Consider the following 21,826-nt stretch of genomic DNA (forward strand, 5'->3'; position numbering starts at 1 on the left):
GCAAAGCAAATTTTGGGGCTGGTCACCTTCGATTACAGAAACATAATAGGAAGGAATAATAGGAATATTATTCTTAGGTTGACAAAAAACATGATTGTGTTGTTTATTGCTGTCGAGGTATTGTTCATGGTCCAGTGAGGTATCCCAAAAACGACTTCTATTCTGCCACCCTGTCTGCCCAGCCCGCCACCCTCAACTCAATGTAATCACAACCAAAAATAAGAATACTATCGGCTTAGGGCCACCTCTGAGCACCTCTTCCGCTCAATGGCCCAGATTCCCGGCCTGAGTTAAGCGCTGGTAAATGGAACATTGTTCCCTTTCTACCCGCTTTTCTCTCTACGCGCATTCTGACCCTGAATTTAGGCATGAGAATAGCATGCTATTCACCAACTAGCCACAGGTCATTTGACCTGGAGCTCGAATAAACGAAGGTGTGTCTACAGATATGCCATCATATTCTGACCTTGACTTAATTCCCTAATAATTCCACCACCTTTACGCGTGAGGAAACCATGAATAAGGTGTAGCGAGCCTACCAGTTCCAAGTGAAAAAAGCATCTATTCGATTTTTAAAAATAGAAATAACACCGTTCTCCATGCACTGTATTTTACAACTTAATAAGATCTATTGATAAGAGCTATGTAAATGAGTCACCTGTTTGGAGAAGGGGATAATTACATTTACATTTAAGTCATTTAGCAGACGCTCTTATCCAGAGCGACTTACAAATTGGTGCATTCACCTTATGACATCCAGTGGAACAGCCACTTTACAATAGTGCATCTAAATCTTTTAAGGGGGGGGGGGGGGGGGGGGGGGTCAGAAGGATTACTTTATCCTATCCTAGGTATTCCTTAAAGAGGTGGGGTTTCAGGTGTCTCCGGAAGGTGGTGATTGACTCCGCTGTCCTGGCGTCGTGAGGGAGTTTGTTCCACCATTGGGGTGCCAGAGCAGCGAACAGTTTTGACTGGGCTGAGCGGGAACTGTACTTCCTCAGTGGTAGGGAGGCGAGCAGGCCAGAGGTGGATGAACGCAGTGCCCTTGTTTGGGTGTAGGGCCTGATCAGAGCCTGAAGGTACTGAGGTGCCGTTCCCCTCACAGCTCCGTAGGCAAGCACCATGGTCTTGTAGCGGATGCGAGCTTCAACTGGAAGCCAGTGGAGAGAGCGGAGGAGCGGGGTGACGTGAGAGAACTTGGGAAGGTTGAACACCAGACGGGCTGCGGCGTTCTGGATGAGTTGTAGGGGTTTAATGGCACAGGCAGGGAGCCCAGCCAACAGCGAGTTGCAGTAATCCAGACGGGAGATGACAAGTGCCTGGATTAGGACCTGCGCCGCTTCCTGTGTGAGGCAGGGTCGGCAGGGTCGTACTCTGCGGATGTTGTAGAGCATGAACCTACAGGAACGGGCCACCGCCTTGATGTTAGTTGAGAACGACAGGGTGTTGTCCAGGATCACGCCAAGGTTCTTAGCGCTCTGGGAGGAGGACACAATGGATGTGTCAACCGTGATGGCGAGATCATGGAACGGGCAGTCCTTCCCCGGGAGGAAGAGCAGCTCCGTCTTGCCGAGGTTCAGCTTGAGGTGGTGATCCGTCATCCACACTGATATGTCTGCCAGACATGCAGAGATGCGATTCGCCACCTGGTCATCAGAAGGGGGAAAGGAGAAGAAGGTGTTAATAAAGGAAGGATAATAAATGCAAATAGGAATTGTTTTGGATGATTTTTCCTTATGATCCCTGGAGATTAATGTGAAACCAGCCATATGGAAACAAACTGAAAATCATATCAACATGACATGTATTGCCCAGTGACATAGGACATAAATACAGTAGCTGTGCCGTCACTCAGAATTGTAATTGTGTGCCCTCATAATTTGCGTTTATGAAATGTGGCGACCCAAGCTATAAACTCATAGAAGGATAAGGATTCCAAAAGGGTTATTTGCAGAGGGACAGGGTTCTACCAAGAACCATTTCGATCAGAAGAACCCTTTTTGGAAGACAAGGGTTCTTTATAAGGCAAATGATTCTACCTAGAACCTTTGACATCCTAAAAAAAAAACGTTTTTGGGAGAAAGGGTTCTTTGATGATTCTTTGGAAGGCCAGAAGTGTTCTAGATATAACCATATATAATACTTCCTAGCATGCAGGGAGATTTTTCGGTGTTTTTGCATGTACATTGATTGATTAATAAATGTTATGATATACAGAGATAAATAACATACCGTTTTCGAAACTAATCCAATCTGTTGGATTTATTGCGCCCGTTACTGAGATTGTTGTTCCAGTTTAGATGATTGAACCCTCAGTATTCAATCTTCCCTACCCTGGCAGTCATTCTGAATGCAGTTTGCAAGTGAATAACAATTCCACTTGTTGAATATCCCAACTCTGGCTAGATTCCATTAGGAATTACACATCACTTTGCAAGTAAGCATAATGTGTCTTCCAGGCCTGATGTGGCCTGTAAACCAGGAGATAACACCACTGTGTTAGGGTATATCTAGGCACTCAAAGAATGGCCTTACGATGAATCATATAAAAATAAACGGTTTGTAGAGCCTTTACGCACTAAATATTGTTGCCGAAAAAAAATACAGTGGTTTGATTCATCCTGAAAGTTTTCATTTTCAAGTTCTATCCATGAAATATTGGAAAATGTAAAAAAGTGTACAATAGGAGTTGAACAATAATCCTACAAATATATATACCCTAATTCTCATTCATCATGGAACTGTAGGACAACGGTCCAGTCTTCGTGAATTGTGCGCCAGGCTCCAGGTTTAAACTGTTCCGTAATGATTCAAATAGGCTACATGTCCTAAATGATTGAACAAATAATAGCCTAATGTGATCCACTAATGCTAGCAACCCTCAGGAACAATTTACAAGAACGTGACAGAAGAAAGAAAGGTAAACGGAATTGAATGGAATGATGCAAAAATAAATGTATGTGGATAATACTGACGGTGGCACCCGATAGTGGCTCATATTTGACATGGTAAAACTTGTAAAATAACATGCAATGAATACAAGCTCGGTAAACACAATCAAAACATTCTAAGTGCATTCATCAGCTCTGCAGGTTCAGCCCTACAGAAGACTTAGAAGAAAAGGTTCTAAGTAGAACCCTACAGGGTTTTTCGGTTTGTCCCCATAAGGTACCCTTTTTGATGCTGGGTAGAACCCTTTACAGAGGGTTCTATCTAGAACCTATATATCTTTAGAGGGGGCCTATTGAGAGAGAGGGGGGGGGGGGTCATTTTCCTGCTGTAGAAAATGGACTCAAATTAACATCCTACATCTGTATACATTTAGCTTCTGATATTCACACTCACATATTAGACCTGTGTTTCCCCCCCGACACCTCCTTTGCTTCTCAGTCAATGGATTGACTCTTAGGCCGCTTTTTGAAAATACTCAAACCTCTATGATGTATTGACATCTTGTAGCGTTGCACCTTTTAGGCTCTTTGAAAGGAGTCAAAGTAAGAGCCCATTGTGGCAAGAAGCTAAGCTAAAGCTAAAGGTGTCCTTCACAGCACAAATACAGTCACACACACACATACTCACAAACAGGGAAGAGAAGGTATCGGAGCGCTGTTGACTCCTATTGGCCGGCCAGGAGCGTGTTGTGGCGTTTTAAGAAGAGAGCAGCAGGGATCCTTAATACATGCTAATCTAATGGACATGCTTGTTGTCTGAGACGATGACAGGACCTACTGCCCTCTCAGATAGAGGAGCACACTTATCTCCTGACCCAACATGCAGAACACACAAACAAGGGTGTGCACACACACACACATGTCCGCACGCACACACACACACACACACACACACAGGCTTTCTCTCTTTCTGTTGCAGACACATATTGTCAGCACCCACATACAGACCCACATCTCCCCCCCCCCCCCCCCTCTCTCTCTCTCTCTCTCTACAGACAATGACAGGAGATGGAACAATGTTGATCAGTCTGCTAATTAGACCGTTAGTAAGATGTGTGATCAGATGACAGGGTACACACCTGTTTTATGACCTATGCAAACAACACACCTCATAAATCCCACATCCAAAGAACCCTTCAATCTGCTTCAGGGTGTTATAAAGCCCTGATATGATTTACATCAGGTAAACAGGACAGTATTGCACTAGCTACAGAAAATCAGCATTTTAGAGTCAGTGACCTTTAAGGGGGACACCTGAAAAAGTGCTTTTTGGTGTGTGTGTGTGTGTGTGTGTGTGTGTGTGTGTGTGTGTGTGTGTGTGTGTGTGTGTGTGTGTGTGTGTGTGTGTGTGTGTGTGTGTGTGTGTGTGTGTGTGTGTTTTAGAGGCAATCATTTTATAAATGTCAGTCAACACAATCTGAGGAGTCAGCAGTACTTCCTTGATACAGTGTTGCATTGTGGGAGATATAGATTTCTGAATATAGACTGATCAGCATTTTAACACTGTCCTTTTCCCAGCCAGGTCACCTGTGAAAAAGTATAGTATTAGTGGAAACAGACCACTAGAGGCAACAGTGAGCTCTGTTATCTTCAAGTAGGTTTCGGTTTTGCTAGGGCGTTGTGGACGGGGATGACGGACCATCCACATCTGGGCTATCTGCATCTGCCTCTGGTACCAAAGGTTGCATGTTCGAATCCAGTGATAGGAAGTTGTTAAGCCTATCCCAAACCTTAACCCTTACCTTAAACATTTGGAGTTAATACCGAATCTTAAGATTTTGGAATTAATGCCTAAACTTAACCTTAAACACTTTGAAATTTGACGTTTGGAGAAACGTGGACTAACGTCTAATCCTGACATGAGACTGTGAGAGAGAGTTGCATTTTCCACACAGATCGTTACAGTACGTTATATGCTCTACACACAATATAGTATCAAAGCCCACTAATGATCTCCATCCTCACTCTAAGCCATTTATCTTTGAACCCGACTAAGGCAATGGAAATTCATTGAGGAGCATAGCATTTTACCTCACATCAGCACTTTGTCCTGATGGCAGGCATGGAGGCGGCCAGTCGGTAGCAGTTTGCCCAATGACTTCTGATATGCGCCCAGGTTGTGATTTAGTGCATGGCTAAACTGTACTGCCTTTTACGGTTCTCTCATACCCAGTCACTCCACAGTCAGTCAGTCCCTCAGCCAGCAAGGCTGTGATTTGTGCATCTTATTATTTTGCCTTCCTCTGCGCTGTAATGGATTGTTATCTGCCTCTAAGTCAGCTGACCTGCGTTGTGATGGACAGCTTTTGAACGAGCTCTGAGTCCCGGTTCTTTCTACTCCGGTTCATACTGAAGGAAGTGAAGCCAGACATATTGCCTGACCAAAGCTACTGTATCCCTTGGACCAAGGCTTTGGGTTATACTGTAGGAACTGAAGTCAGACATATTCGGAGGACCAAAGATACTGTAACCCCTACCTGGAGAGATGGAACTGAAGCATGACATATTGGGGGAACCAAAGCTATTGTAACTCCTATGGACTGAGCCCTCTCTCTGGACTGGAGCTCGCTCTTATTTTGTCAACACTCACTCTGGAACTACTGCCGATTCCAGAATAGAGTCCTCTCTGGTTCTGAAGCTCTTTCTAGAATTTATACGGGTGGATGGGTCTAATCCTGAATGCTGATTGGTTAAAAGCGCATTCCAGCCGGTGTCTATTCCACATGTTACCACCTGCAAAATCTATGACATTAAAATGCCTATTTACTCTGTTCCATCTGACTGCACAATCCACTGTCTCATCAAGCCAGCCAGGAAAATTATACATTTGATCTCCACTCTAAAAAGCATCTCGACATTATCTCACATTTCTTCTCGAATAACATTTCGTTTTCAATTGCAGAGATTTGTGTAAACCTTGCTATCTGTATGTAACCGATGTGAAATGGCTAGCTAGTTATCGGTGGTGTGCGCTAATAGCGTTTCAATCGGTGACGTCACTCGCTTTGAGACCTTGAAGTAGTGGTTCCCCTTGCTCTGCAAGGGCCGTGGCTTTTGTGGAGCGATGGGTAACGATGCTTCGTGGGTGACTGATGTTGATATGTGCAGAGGGTCCCTGGTTCGCGCCCGGGTCGGGGCGAGGGACGGACTAAAGTTATACTGTTACATGTACTCTCCGACATTTGCAACATTGTTTCAACATTCAAATTCAATTATTCTCCAGCTGTCCCATAGTAATGAATATGTAGGGCTCAGGAGTCGGGACGAGACAGAGAAGCAGGCAGTGTTTCTCAGCCAGTCGAAATCATGAATCAGTTGGCATCATTTTTCTGGATATATACAAAGAAATGTCAGGTCAAAGAAAAAAGATCAAACGAAACAAAGTGAAACTAGTTTGCAGTCTTTACAGATTCAGTTTGAAGTGATTGTGTTAGCTGTGTTGTTGGCTGTGTTGTTGGCTGTGTTGTTGGCTAGCTCCTTTGAACAACAGTGTCCTGACAAGAGAGCACATTTTCTATCCCATGCGAAATTGAGCCTCATTAGCTCATTGTTATGGATGTATCCAAGTAAATGTATCTAGAAAACAGTTTAAACAAATGCAAATGCAGCTGCTGTTGTTATTCTTCTTTACGTTTGACGTGACTGTAAGTTAGCCATAGTTGGCTAGCTAGCAAGCAAGGGATAAGAACGCTCCCAGCCAGTATGGCAATGGAACATTTAGAACGAACGACTGGGTCACGTCCATAGATACAGAACCAAAAGACTGAACGACTGGGCAACCGAATCAATAGAACGAACGACCAGCCAGCTTGGGTAGCAACCCTAGCAACCCACCCAATCTACCTACCTCATCCCCATATTGTTTTTATTTACTTTTCTGCTCTTTTGCACACCAGTATCTCTACTTGCACATCATCATCTGCTCATTTATCACTCCAGTGTTAATCTGCTAAATTGTAATTACTTCGCTACTATGGCCTATTTATTGCCTTACCTCCTCACGTCATTTGCACACACTGTATATAAACTTTTTTTCTATTGTGTTATTGACTGTACGCTTGTTTATTCCATGTGTAACTCTGTGTTGTTGTTTGTGTCGCACTGCTTTGCTTTATCTTGTCCAGGGCGCAGTTGTAAATGAGAACTTGTTCTCAACTAGCTTTCCTGGTTAAATAAAGGTGAAATACTTTTTTTAAAATTAAATACAGGTTCTTGTTGGAGATGTTATGTTATGTTGGAGATGTTGGAGATCTTGCGGAGGTAATCATTATGGAAGGCCTCAACCTTGCTTATTTCGGGTTTTTGTCTACCCTCCAGCAATCAGAACCATTCAGAACCATGCAGAAGCATTGCTGTTGTAGAGCCGGATATTTGTTTTGAGGGTGTATGCATTTGTGCTCCGGATGGGACGGAGTCTACTGAATGCACCTCTGGCTTTGTTCAGTCGGGCCTTGATCTCTTTTTGGCTCCGTTGTCGCTGCTGTTGACAGTACTGTACTATTGCTCATATATCGCGCTGAACGGCACTCAAACTCTGGAGCTGTGTCTCTGCCACATGCATGCCTGCTGACAACCAACCACGGCTAGGAAGCCTAAGTGGTGGTGGAGGGGGGTGAGGGAAATGACGGGAGACGGGATAGAGAGAGTCAGAGGTTGGGAAAGGAAAGAAATTAGGTAGGCCAGAGAGAGAGAGGAGAAAGCACTATGATTTGGTGATGATAAGGAAGGAACCAGTTATTTATATGAACACTAGGTGCTGTTTTGAAGCCACCGCACCTCCCGCTTGGCATTCATCCACTGTTGTAAAAAATATTTTGAAAGCTATGTATTTATTCACGCCTACATCTGTTTTTGCCACATGTATTATATTACCGACACCTGAATGCGCGTACAAATAAAACAATCAAATAAATCAACACATTTTCTTCAAGTATAATTTTAGGGAAGTTATAATGTAACTGTCTTCACTACAACAACAAAAATACTCAAATCCATGTCATTTTGTCCCTACAACATTTATTGAAATACTATCGAATTAAATTCATTCCTATGGAGGACTGCTCCTTCTAGGGAGTGACAATTTGGCTGACCGGTGGCTCTCACTGGCCAATATATAGCATCAACAATCCAGGGTTTTTTATATACTGTACATCATTGGAAGGAACACACAGCCAAGTAGCTAGAGACATACGCACAGTGTTCCCCAACATTCCCCAAGGCCAGAGTGAGACAACCTCATTTCCTTCCTGGCTGTAATTGAGTTTAATAGGAAAAGCACTAACATAAAAAACAGGTATGTTAGCATGGTGACATGGCTGGAGGCATAGTGAGCAGTTTGGATGGTGGGGTTCTGCTGGGGTTTTATGAGCTGCTAGATAACGTGTCCTCCTGAGTCACTGAAGACCTTACAGGCATGTTATTGTCAATATTCTTATCAGTAGAGTGGTGAGAATCTGGAAACGCTCATGCTGTGTGTTTTAAATACTGTATTTGTTGATGGTGAAGGTTACAGAACTCTGTTAGACATGACTGTTTGTTCCTCTTTTTCTGTTTTGATAGCCTTCTCCATTCACTCACTCTCCATTTGTCTCTCTTTGTTTCTAGTCTCTTCACATCATTGATTCTGTCTCTCGGAACGGAGAGTGAAATCAGACTCACTCTCATGAGAAACAGAGTGATGTATCCAAACCAACTCTGTAAACTCTCGCTCTAATGCGTTTCATTAAACCGCGTATCTTAAACTAGATGCACGGTTTGCATATTTACCAGCTCTCCAAAGTTTGAAATTTGCTTTTGACCAGCATACTTTTTACAATAATTAGGTGGGTGGTTACATTTCTCCAACTCCAGACATGTACAAACGTGTATTAATACATGTGTGAATTGGAAATTAGTTTTTTTACATTTCACAACTCTCCCTGAGACACCCTCGGAGAGTGTAGAAGCACAGTGGCTAAGAAAAACTCCCTAGAAAAGGCAGGAACCTAATAAGAAACCAAGAAAGGAATCAGGCTCTGAGGGGTGGCCAGTCCTCTTCTGGCTGTGTCGGGCGGAGATTATAAGAGTACATGGCCATTGGCCAGATCGTTCTTCAAGATGTTCAAACGCTCATAAATGACCAGCAGGGTCAAATAATAATCACAGTGGTTGAAGAGGGTGCAACAGGTCAGCAGCTCAGGAGTAAATGTCAGTTGGCTTTTCATAGCTGAGCATAGCCAAGCATTCAGAGGTCGAGACAGCAGGTGCAGTACAGCAGGTGCAGTATAGAGGGAGAGGGAGAGAGAGAGGGTCAAAAACAGCAGGTCCGGGTCAGGTAAGGGTTCCATAGCCACAGGCAGAATAGTTGAAACTGGAGCAGCAGCACGACAAGATCGCACGTCTGGTGAACAGGCCAGGGTTCGATAGCCACAGGCAAAACAGCAGAAACTGGATCAGCAGGATGACCAGGTGGACTGGGGACGGGACAGCCAGGAGTAATTAGGCCAGGTAGTCCTGAGGCATGATCCTAGGGCTCAGGTCCTCCGGGAGGGGAGGGGAGAGAGGGAGGGAGAGAGAGAGAGAGAGAGAGGGAGGAAGGGAGGGAGAGGATAATTTGAGGGAGCATACTAAAGTTAACACAGCACACTAGACAGCACACCTAACAGATAGGACAGACTGACCGTAGCAACTCGGCACATAGACTATTGCAGCCTTGATACTGGAGGGGGGGGGGGGGGGGTCTGTGGCCCTGTCGAACGATACCCTAAGATAGGGCCAACCAGGCAGGATATATCCCCATCCACTTTAGTAAAGCACAGCCCCCACACCACTAATATCAACAGACCACCAACTTACTACCCTGAAACATGGCTGAGTATAGCCCCCGAGCCCCAGTGGGATCACGTCAGTGACTCAACCCACTCAAGTTGAGTACAGTGAAGAAAGCCTACCACGACGTGACACACCCCTCCTAGGGGCGGCATGGAAGAGCACTAGTAAGCCAGTGACTCGGCCTCCGTAATAGTATCAGAGGCAGAGAATCCCAGTGGAGAGAGGGGAGCCGGCCAGGCAGAGACAGCAAGGGCGGTTCGTCATTCCAGTGCATTGCCGTTCACCTTTGCACCTCTAGGCCAAACTACTCTCAATCATTGGACCTACTGAAGAGATGAGTCTTCAGGAAAGACTTAAAGGTGGAGACTTAGTCTGTGTCTCTCACATGGATAGGCAGACCATTCCATAAAAATGTTGCTCTATAGGAGAAAGCCTTGCCTCCAGCTGTTTGCTTAGAAATTCTAGGGACATTAATGCATACTTTAAAATTATATTATGTGAGCTAAACATACAAATGTAATATTAGAAAATATAAACTGTGGCAAAGCTAACTGAAAAGGAACATTACCCAAGTGAGGATGGCCTTCAATTCAGCATTGATGAATTCATGAACTTCTTCAATGAAAAGATCATTAGAAAGAAAATTACGGACTCCTCTTTGAATCTGCGTATCCCTCCCAAACTCAGTTGTCCTGAGTCTGCACAGAAATGCCAGGACCTAGGATGGAGACACTCAAGTTGTTTTATCCTGTATCTCTCAACACATTCACAAAAGTAGTCATGGCCTCTAAACCTTCCAGCTGAATACTGGACCCTATTCCAACTAAACTACTGAAAGAGGTACTTCCTGTGCTTGGCCCTCCTATGTTGAACATAATAAATGGCCCCCTATCCTCCGGATGTGAACCAAACTCACTAAAAGTGGCAGTAATAAAGCCTCTCCTGAAAAAGCCATAGCTATTACAGTGAAAGAATACCATGCTATTGTTTGGGGAGAGTGCATAGTTATGAACTTGAAAAGCTATTAATAAACCAATTAGGCACATTTGGGCAGTCTTGATACAACATTTTGAACAGAAATACAATGGTTCATTGGATCAGTCTAAAACTTTGCATATACACTGCTGCCATCTAGTGGCCAAAATCTAAATTGCCCCTGGGCTGGAATAATACATTATTGCCTTTCTCTTGCATTTCAAAAATGCATGTTTTTTTTCTTTTTATTATCTATTACCAAGTTTGTGGAAATGTGAAATGAATGTAGGAGAATATAACACGTGTTATATATATTCATGTTCACATTTCGACAAACTTGTGTTTCCTTTCAAATGGTATCAAGAATATGCATATCATTGCTTCAGGTCCTGAGCTACAGGCAGTTAGATTTGGGTATGTCAATTTAGGCGAAAATGTATAAAATGGAGCGAATCCTTAGTGACTATGCATAGATTATAAACAAAAAGTAGCAGCAGCGTAAAGTGTGTGTGTGTGTACAGTGGCTTGCGAAAGTATTCACCCCCCTTGGCATTTTTCCTATTTTGTTGCCTTACAACCTGGAATTAAAATGGATTTTGGGGGGGGGGTTGTATCATTTAATTTACAAAACATGCCTACCACTTTGAAGATGCAAAATTTTCAAGTAAATACTTTGTAGAGCCACATTTTGCAGCAATTACAGCTGCAAGTCTCTTGGGGTATGTCTCTATAAGCTTGGCACATCTATCCACTGGGATTTTTGCCCATTCTTCAAGGAAATCTTAAGTCATTCCACAGATTCTCAATTGGATTGAGGTCTGGGCTTTGAATAGGCCATTCCAAGACATTTAAATATTTTTCCTTACACCACTTTAGTGTTGCTTTAGCAGTATGCTTAGGATCATTGTCCTGCTGGAAGGTGAACCTCCGTCCCAGTCTTAAATCTCTGGAAGACTGAAACAGGTTTCCCTCAAGAGTTTCCCTGTATTCAGCACCATCCATCATTCCAGCAATTCTGACCAGTTTCCCAGTCTCTACCGACGAAAAACATGATGATGTCACCACCATGCTTCACTGTGGGGATGGTGTTCTCGTGGTGATGAGAGGTGTTGCGATTGCACCAGATATAGTGTTTTCCTTGATGGCCAAATAGCTCAATTTTAGTCTCATCTGACCAGAGTACTTTCTTCCATATGTCTGGGGAGTCTCACACATGCCTTTTGGCGAACACCAAACACGTTTGCTTATTTTGTTCTTTAAGCAATGGCTTTTTTCTGGCTACTCTTCCATAAAGCCCAGCTCTGTGGAGTGTAGGGCTTAAAGTGGTCCTATGGACAAATACTCCAATCTCCGCTGTGAAGCTTTGCAGCTCCTTCAGGGTTATCTTTGGTCTCTTTGTTGCCTCTGATTAATGCCATCCTTTCCTGGTCCGCGAGTTTTGTTGGGTGGCCCTCTCTGGGCAGGTTTGTTGTGGTGCCATATTCTTTCCATTTTTTAATAATGGATTTAATGGTGGTCCGTGAGATGTTCAAAGTTTCAGATATTTTGTTATAACCCAACCCTGATCTATACTTCTCCACAACTTTGTCCCTGACTTGTTTGGAATGCTCCTTGGTCTTCATAGTGTCGCTTGCTTCGTGATGTCGCTTGCTTGGTGATGCCCCTTGCTTAGTGGTGTTGCAGACTGGGGCATTTCAGAACAGGTGAATATATACTGAGATCATGTGACAGATCATGTGACACTTAGATTGCACACATGTGGACTTTATTTAACTAATTATGTGACTTCTGAAGGTAATTGGTTTCACCAGATCTTATTTAGGGGCTTCATAGCAAAGGGGGTGATTACATAGCAAAGGGGGTGATTACACATACACCACTTTACATATTTTATTTTTTATAGTTATTTTTTTAGTTTCACTTCACCAATTTGGACTATTTTGTGTATGTCTGTTACATGAAATAAAAATAAAAATCAATTTCAATTATATTTGTAATGCAACAAAATAGGAAAAAACGCCATGGGGTGACTACTTTTGCAAGGCACTGTATAGCTATAGGTTAATGAGTGTACAGTACTGTATATGGGTCATGGTGTACTATAGAGCAGTAGTAGCAACAGCTCCTACTACTGTGCTGTTTCCATGAGGGGGAACAATCACTGGGCTCTTTAAGTAGACCACACCGCCAACCCAGATATACACACTCAAATGCACGCTGGCGCGCACACAAACACACACACACACACACACACACACACACACACACACACACACACACACACACACACACACACACACACACACACACACATTTATAATAATAAATAGGTGGGTGCTTACATTTATCCAATTTCACACATGTTCAAGTGCGTGTTAATACCGTGATTTAATTGGAAATGTGTTTTTTGCAAAGTATAATTCCTCGCAGAAAATTTGGTCATGCAGAAACGAGGTACCAAATGTGTGGCTGTTTTATGAAAATCAGGGAATACTTGAACAAGGAAACATTTCTGGTTGGTCTCAGGGAGTGTAAAACAGTTAGAAATGGAGACTAGCAGAAAATACTTTGAATGAGCATGAAGAGCCTCACAAGTTTGACAAAATCATTGTATATCTTTTCAGTCTAATTATCTTTTATATTTTCTGCACAAAATAATATCAAACACAACCAAAAAGTTTGTAGATTCACAGGCGTGATGTTATCTTTGTGTTTTAGAAATATGGGACCAAATACAAACTTTTGACTACTTTAATACAAATATAAGGGAATTTGTCCCAATACTTTTCGTCCCCTAAAATCGTGGAACTATGTACAAAAAGTGCTGTAATTTCTAAACAATACAGAGCCAATAAAACAAAAAATGTGTCACTGTCCCAATGCTTTTGGAGCTCACTGTATATTGGCACCCTTGCATGATTCACAATTTCTACTCAAATAAGTTGAAATAAAAATACTTTTGGTGTTCATATGTGTATTTTTTTTCTTTACAACTGCATAGGACTTTCACTTCAAAGTAAAAAATGGCCTGTGCCCGGTTTCCCAAAAGCATAAGTTCATTTTTAGAACCGTAGGATCCTATGGAAAACAGAAAACAGAATATTCTGCTCCATTGACGTCCATTGAAAACGTGAAAGTGTGCTTATTTATGACCGGATCTGTATTCATCTCATAAGATCTGAGATCCAGGTGCTGCAGCTTTAGCTGTCTAAGAGGCCTACAGTAGCCATGTGTTTTGTATGCATCATATTCCTCCTCGGACGTCCTGTCGATGAGAAAGGAAGGAGCCGAAAGCACACTACCCGCTTGGCACACACTGGTTGAATCAACGTTTTTTCACACGTAATTTCAATGAACCGACGTGCAATAGACAATGAATTGTTGACGTCTGTGCCCAGTGTGCAGTGACTACCCTTGAGTCAGATATCTCATTCAGGAATAAAGTACACAAAGTTTTATATTGACTGAGCTGAATCGTTTGTTGGGCGAGCCGTGGAAGCAATCCTTGTTTACATAAGAAGAGAGACACATGGAATACAACTCTGATTGCCTTTTGGTTTTTCTGTTCACTTAGTTTCGGTTTGTGTTGTATTTGCATCTCACAGGTTGTCAGATCTGTTATTTTTAAAGTGTTCATCTTCTGGTTCTGTCTTCAAATCTGCTGATATATGAAACTGTGTTAAGTTGACAAGTTCTCCTTTTTCTTTCTCTCTCTGTTTTTCTCTCTCTCTCTCTCTCTCTCTCTCTCTCTCTCTCGCTCTCCCCCCTCTCGCCCTTCTCTCTCTAGACATGTGGGGTCCCCCAGCTCACTGGATGTCAAGTGGTCACCCTTATGATGAGAGGACTGTGTGGAACCCCAAGTTCTGTGTGGTCACCGACAGTCAGTTGCTGCTCCTGGACAAAGAGGAGGTACCTATTGACATGGCACAACATCAGTTCTCTTTTTCTCCTTCTCTTTACAGTTTTTCTCACTTTTCCTCTCCTGCTCCTCCTACTCTTCCCCCTACTCTCACCATCTATCTTCTTCTCCTGTTCTCTCACCCGCTCTCCTCCATCTCTCCCTCTTTCTTCTGTGGAGTTACTGTGCTGGGGATGGTGCTATTGGTGGGTAGCGAATCAGACGACTGAACGCTGTTGTGGACTGCTCTACTCTGTCATAGTGACGCGTGTGTGAGTGTGTGTGTGTGTGTGTGACACACAGAGACTTACACACAGACACACAATAACACGCTGGTGGTATAGCTGTACAGCGGATTAATAATTCAAGATTTGTCAGAGTGAAATACAATGATTAGATTTGTCTGAAGATCGTCTGCATATCCCAGTACCTCACATCTCATAAAGCATGATGTTTTACTGCTAATCTTTATAACGTGGTCCCGTGTGGCTCAGTTGGTAGAGCATGGCGCTTGCAACGCCAGGGTTGTGGGTTCAATTCCCACGGGGGGACCAGGGTTCAATTCCCACGGGGGGACCAGGATGAATATGTATGAACTTTCCAATTTGTAAGTCGCTCTGGATAAGAGTGTCTGCTAAATGACTTAAATGTAAATGTAAATAACACCTTAGAGAACCATTCACATAGACTTAGGCTGAGGTTACTACGGTATAAATAATAACCCTACTAAAATATATATATATATGTGTGTGTGTGTGTGTGTGTGTGTGTGTGTGTGTGTGTGTGTGTGTGTGTGTGTGTGTGTGTGTGTGTGTGTGTGTGTGTGTGTGTGTGTGTGTGTGTGTGTGTGTGTGTGTGTGTGTGTGTGTGTGTGTGTGTGTGTGTGTGTGTGTGTGTGTGTGTGTGTGTGTTAGAAGGTACAGCACAAGATTAGAGGGCCAAAGTGATGGTGTTGCTATTGCACAAGGACTTTACGCATACTCGTGAGATGAATGTGATGGCTGAAGAGGAATGTTTCAGAAAGTCATGGAGGAAATACAGGAGCTACAGAATGGATACCATTAGACCATACCGTTTATGGAACACAACAACAACAACACACACATACACACACACACAACCACACACACGTCATGACAGACAGTGTGGCTGTAACTCCTGGTGGCAGTGTGGCAACGTAGTGATGGGATTATCATCTAGCTAGCGGGAATTAAAATGGCATAATGCTCCTCCAAAAGAGCATGAGGGAATTAGTGTGTGTGGATAATCCAGTGAAGATGCACTCTTAAAAAGAAAGGTGCAAATTGGATCCAAATAAGGTTCTTGAAAACGATGCAATAGGGGAACCATTTTAGGGTCTCTGAAGCACCATAAATGGGATGGTTCTTTGAGGAACCACACAAAAATCTAAAACCAGAAATGTTTTGAATCTCCAGCACCGGAATTGAATTCCCCTGCTGTAATGTTTCAAGCCTTATTTGCATATTTTACATATTGCCATTCGAGTGAATTTTAGACTTACCAGTACCACCCATGACTGTGTTTGCAAGTGACAGAGATATCCTTGTTGCATTCATTCATGTTCAGATTAGTGGCCTTCACCAAGTGAGATCCTAATTGAATATGTTGTCATTACAATGTTCTTCTTTAAGACAATACATATTTCATAAGGCCTTCTATTTAGAGCCTAGTTTTTCCATAACACAGTTGCCATATAATTTTATTCAATAATTGCATTCAGAATGACTGCCGGGTTGGGGAGACTAAGATATGAGACTACCTTTAACAAACTGGAGCAAGTTAAAGTAAAAGATTGGAATAGTTTAGAAACACTTGTTATTTATATTTGAGTAGCATAAGATTAATTAATCAATCAATCAATGTGCATCCAAAAACATAGATATTGAAACAAGCAATTTAAACAAATCAACCTGCAATAGAGCATGCTGGGAAATATGATAATGATGGGCATGGTTTTGGTTCAACTCTGGTTATTTTACACCACTGACTGTTCACTTAATTCTTTGCAGTGTGCAATGAAAGGGACACATCTGCAGGCTTCCATACATTTCAAGAATCATAGATGCCATGTCAAGAACCCCACACTTAACTCAAAGGTTCTTCATTGGGCAAGAGTTCTCCAATGAACCTTAAGAGCTGAGGGAGAACCATTTAAGAACCTTGTTTTTTTCAGTGTAGATTCAGGGGCTCCACCACCACCAGCACATCCACCACGGTTCAGTACTGTACTGTAGACCTACTGTTACATGCTGTTGGAGAGAGAGAGAGACCTCTGAGTCCCAAATGACACCCTATTACCTATATAGTCCGCTACTTTTGACCAGGACCCATAGTGCACTACTTTACACCAGAGTCCTATGTAGGGAATAGGGTCCCATTTGGGATGCCGACTGGCTGTCATGCAGTGAAAGAAGCAAGTTAAGCCTATTTCTGACTGCAGGCCAGACTGCTGTACGGGCTAGCTTCGTTATTCAAGTTTATTTTATATAGCCCTTTGTACATCAGCTAATATCTCGAAGTGCTGTACAGAAACCCAGCCTAAAACCCCAAACAGCAAGCAATGCAGGTGTAGAAGCACGGTGGCTAGGAAAAACTCCCTAGAAAGGACAAAACCTAGGAAGAAACCTAGAGAGGAACCAGGCTATGAGGGGTGGCCAGTCCTCTTCTGTTTATCCATTCAGCAGCAGACACTCTGACAGAGCGGAGGGCAAGTTGGGTACAGTGTGCTTACAGTGAGAGGACACACATGTGAACACATGTCCCTAACGCCTGGCTGGCCAGCACACTGCATCATTTGCTCACTCCCACGTAATATGCACATACATTTATACTGACTCTACACACCTGCACACCCACTCACATACAAGCTGCTGCTACTCTGTTTATCTTATATCATGTTGCCTAGTCACCTTACCCCTGTACATATCTACCTCCATCACTCCAGTATCCCTGTCACCTTCCCCCTATACATATCTACCTCCATCACTCCAGTAAATATTGTATTGAAACTGACTTTGTAAATATTTGCTGTATATGGTATGCTTACTTACTTGCTTTATTGTGTATTTCTTATTCTTATTTCTCTTTTTTGTTGTTGTAATAGATTGTTATTGATTATTGCATTGTTGGGCTTTGAGTTTGCAAGAAAGGCATTTCACTGTACTTGTGCGTGTGACATTTAAAAACTTGAAACTTGAAACATAGAACCTACTGCTAACACACTTAGCAGTTCCAAAAAGTCTGCCATGAAGCTTCTGAGTTCAAGCAGGAATAGTATGTGCTCTCTTGCACACACATGTGGGCACACACGCAATGCTAGCATGTAGACAAGTTAATACAGTACACACACACACACACACCACAGACACACTCCGATGGCGTTCTCTGCAATCGATTCAGCAGCGATTATTTTTGCAATTGGAAATGTGCTGATATATCCTCATGGCTAAAGGCAATTATGGACCATTTTAAAAGCAGGACGGATCTCAAGATGAACGATGAGAGATTATCATTGGAGAGAGAGAGAGAGAGAGAGAGAGAGAGAGAGAGAGAGAGAGAGAGAGAGAGAGAGAGACCAACCATGAAAGAGTACTAAAGAGTGTTCTTACTTTTTACCCTCACTTAAAAGAGCTACTCATTTCTCAACTTTCATTTTACCTCATGTCCCGGGGAACTCTGCCTCGCTCCCATTCATTCAAGGAACTCTGCTCCGCTCCCATTCATTCAAGGAACTATGCTCCGCTCCCATTCATTCAAGGAACTCTGCTCCGCTCCCATTCATTCAAGGAACTCTGCTCCGCTCCCATTCATTCAAGGAACTCTGCTCCGCTCCCATTCATTCAAGGAACTATGCTCTGCTCCCATTCATTCAAGGAACTCTGCTCCGCTCCCATTCATTCAAGGAACTATGCTCCGCTCCCATTCATTCAAGGAACTCTGCTCCGCTCCCATTCATTCAAGGAACTCTGCTCCGCTCCCATTCATTCAAGGAACTCTGCTCCGCTCCCATTCATTCAAGGAACTCTGCTCCGCTCCCATTCTTTCAAGGAACTCTGCTCCGTTCCCATTCATTCAAGGAACTCTGCTCCGCTCCCATTCATTCAAGGAACTCTGCTCCCCTCCCATTCATTCAAGGAACTATGCTCCGCTCCCATTCATTCAAGGAACTATGCTCCGCTCCCATTCATTCAAGGAACTCTGCTCCGCTCCCATTCATTCAAGGAACTCTGCTCCGCTCCCATTCATTCAAGGAACTCTGCTCCGCTCCCATTCATTCAAGGAACTCTGCTCCGCTCCCATTCATTCAAGGAACTCTGCTCCGCTCCCATTCATTCAAGGAACTCTGCTCCGCCCCCATTCATTCCCTAATGGAAAAAAAGGAGGGAACAGGAGGGTCCTCTCGCTCCCTATCCGCTTCCCAGTGAATGTACTGTATCTCACAATGCACAGACAACATTTCACCAGTAGAGGGCAATCTAATAAAGTCCAATCATTAGTACTCAGTAGTACTCTATGCTGTGATATGCTTTAGGAGAGATAGAGGGTAGGGGAGGAGGACAGGTATTGAGCTGACCCGAGTGCGTTATGCTCGATAAGCCATTATCACACAGCTGAAAGGACATCTGGCCCCCTCTTTTTACTCTCCCTCTTATCCTTCTCTCATTCAAGCCGTCCCTCCTTTTTCTCTGTGCTTGTCTAGTCAATGGGAGCTCAGTATTCAGTATGCATGGTAGAGAAGAAAGGTACTGTCCCGACAAATCAAATGAAATAAAAATCAAACTTTATTGGTCACATACACACATTTAGCAGATGTGATTGTGGGTGTAGCAAAATGCCTGTTTTCCTAGCTCCAACAGTGCAGTAGTATCTAACAATTCACAACAATACACACCAATCTAAAAGTAAAGGTATGGAATTAAGAAATATATAAATATTAGATTGAGCAATGTCGGAGTGGCATTAACTAAAATACAGTAGAATAGAATACAGTATACAGTGGGGCAAAAAAGTATTTAGTCAGCCACCAATTGTGCAAGTTCTCCCACTTAAAAAGATGAGAGAGGCCTGTAATTTTCATCATAGGTACACTTCAACTATGACAGACAAAATGAGAAAAAAAATCCAGAAAATCACATTGTAGGATTTTTAATGAATTTATTTGCAAATTATGGTGGAAAACAAGTATTTGGTCAATAACAAAAGTTTATCTCAATACTTTGTTATATACCCTTTGTTGGCAATGACAGAGGTCAAACGTTTTCTGTAAGTCTTCACAAGGTTTTCACACACTGTTGCTGGTATTTTGGCCCATTCCTCCATGCAGATCCCCTCTAGAGCAGTGATGTTTTGGGGCTGTTGCAATACACTTTTGTCCATAATAATCTCATCATGTAGGCCAGAGGCGTCATGCCCATAAGGGACACAGGGGTACGTGGCACTCAGATTTGTCTTTTAAAAAGAAAAAAACATACTTTTTTTATGTTGTTTCTCTGAAATATTCTCGCTCTTATCCATAATAATCTCATCATGTAGACTAGACAACCTGCACAGCCTACACACACTGTATCTGCGAGCCACTGGCTAGAGCACAGGTGTCATGACCAGAGTAAGCACATTTACTCTTTAACGCAACAGTTTTTGTTACAAAATTATCGGTAGAGTTAAAAATGCAATGGAAACCCATTAAACTTTTGATTTTTATTCGGTGCATGAAAACTTAAGTGAAAAAAGTACATGTTGTGTGCATTAATTCTTCAGCAAATGTTTTTTTACAAGCAAAAAGTGCATTTGGTGGAAACATCGACCTACCACTGGTGGGAAAATTTGGTTAATGCGGATTCTAAAATATTTGCATGAAAATCTGTTGCAAATTAGATGGAAACCTAGTTACTGATACACATTCATCAAGACCTCAGTGATAGTATTTCTATCTACCTTTATTTCCTTCTTTGTAGGTTTCTTTCTTTCATACTTTCTCCCTTTTTACTTTTTCCTAACTTTTATACACTCCTATCACCCCCTCTCTTTCTTTATTTCTTAGCACATATTCTAATATGACAAAATACTTTTAAAAATACTTTAAAAATATTCTCATGAACCATAGGACCAAATTTCACAAAATTTGGAATGTAGGTAAATGTCTTAACACTAATGCTCAAAATCATCTGCAATCATCTTCTCCTCATGAACCATATGTCCGATTCACTCCATATTTTGTATTTAGACACATTACATCAGTCTTTAATGGTTTTGAGAATAAAATGTTGCTGCATTCAAATATGGCTGCACTGTATCTATAGATTCACATTTGCACATATGCTAATGCTAAAAATACTTTTAAATTCTTCTTCTCGTGAACTATAAGCTCCCGAGTGGTGCAGTGGTCTAAGGCACTGCATCTCTGTGCAAGAGGTGTCACTGGTTTGAATCCAGGCTGTGTCACTGCCGGCTGTGATTGGGAGTCCCACAGGGTGGCACACAATTGGCCCAGCGTTGTCCAGGTTTGCCCGTAGTAGCCCGTCATTGTAAATAAGAATTTGTTCTTAACTGACTGGCCTAGTTAATTAAAGGTAAAATAAAACAAAGTCAAATTGACTCAAGATTTGGTGTAGAAACATTATTAATTTAGCCTCAAATGAATTTGAGAATGATTGCTGTCTTCAAATTCAGCCAAGCTACACCACTAGATGGCACCTTATCACACCGGGGCTATAAGAACTGAACAGATGGACATGGGGCCATGAACTTTGGTATGTAAACCTTAAGTATATGTCATTGGAAGCTGTGTGAATATTAAGTCACTGCACAGATGGCTGCACCAGATTAGTTAGTGGCACTTTAGATGTCATTGGCACCAGTGGCACCATAGGATACTATACAAATAACTATTGATCAAGTGGAAATGAATATTAGATTTAAATTATTCAGATGAACAATGTGAAATATCGTGATTAGTATATCTGTACAACTACATGTTGTTGCCCTATAATGTGGTGAAAAGGGGATATTTTATTTGTTGAAATTAGAAACCGGAAGTCTTGCCTCTTGCACAGTCATCGTATTACAGGTGGGAGAGTGCATCGAAGTATTTTGCATTGCTAATGAGGAGTGTACCAAATAAGATTTAAATAAATAAACAGATTTCAACTAAATAAAGTCACAGAATTCAAAG

Source organism: Salvelinus namaycush, chromosome 26 (assembly GCF_016432855.1).
Source record: "Salvelinus namaycush isolate Seneca chromosome 26, SaNama_1.0, whole genome shotgun sequence".
Taxonomy (NCBI): Eukaryota; Metazoa; Chordata; class Actinopteri; order Salmoniformes; family Salmonidae; genus Salvelinus; species Salvelinus namaycush.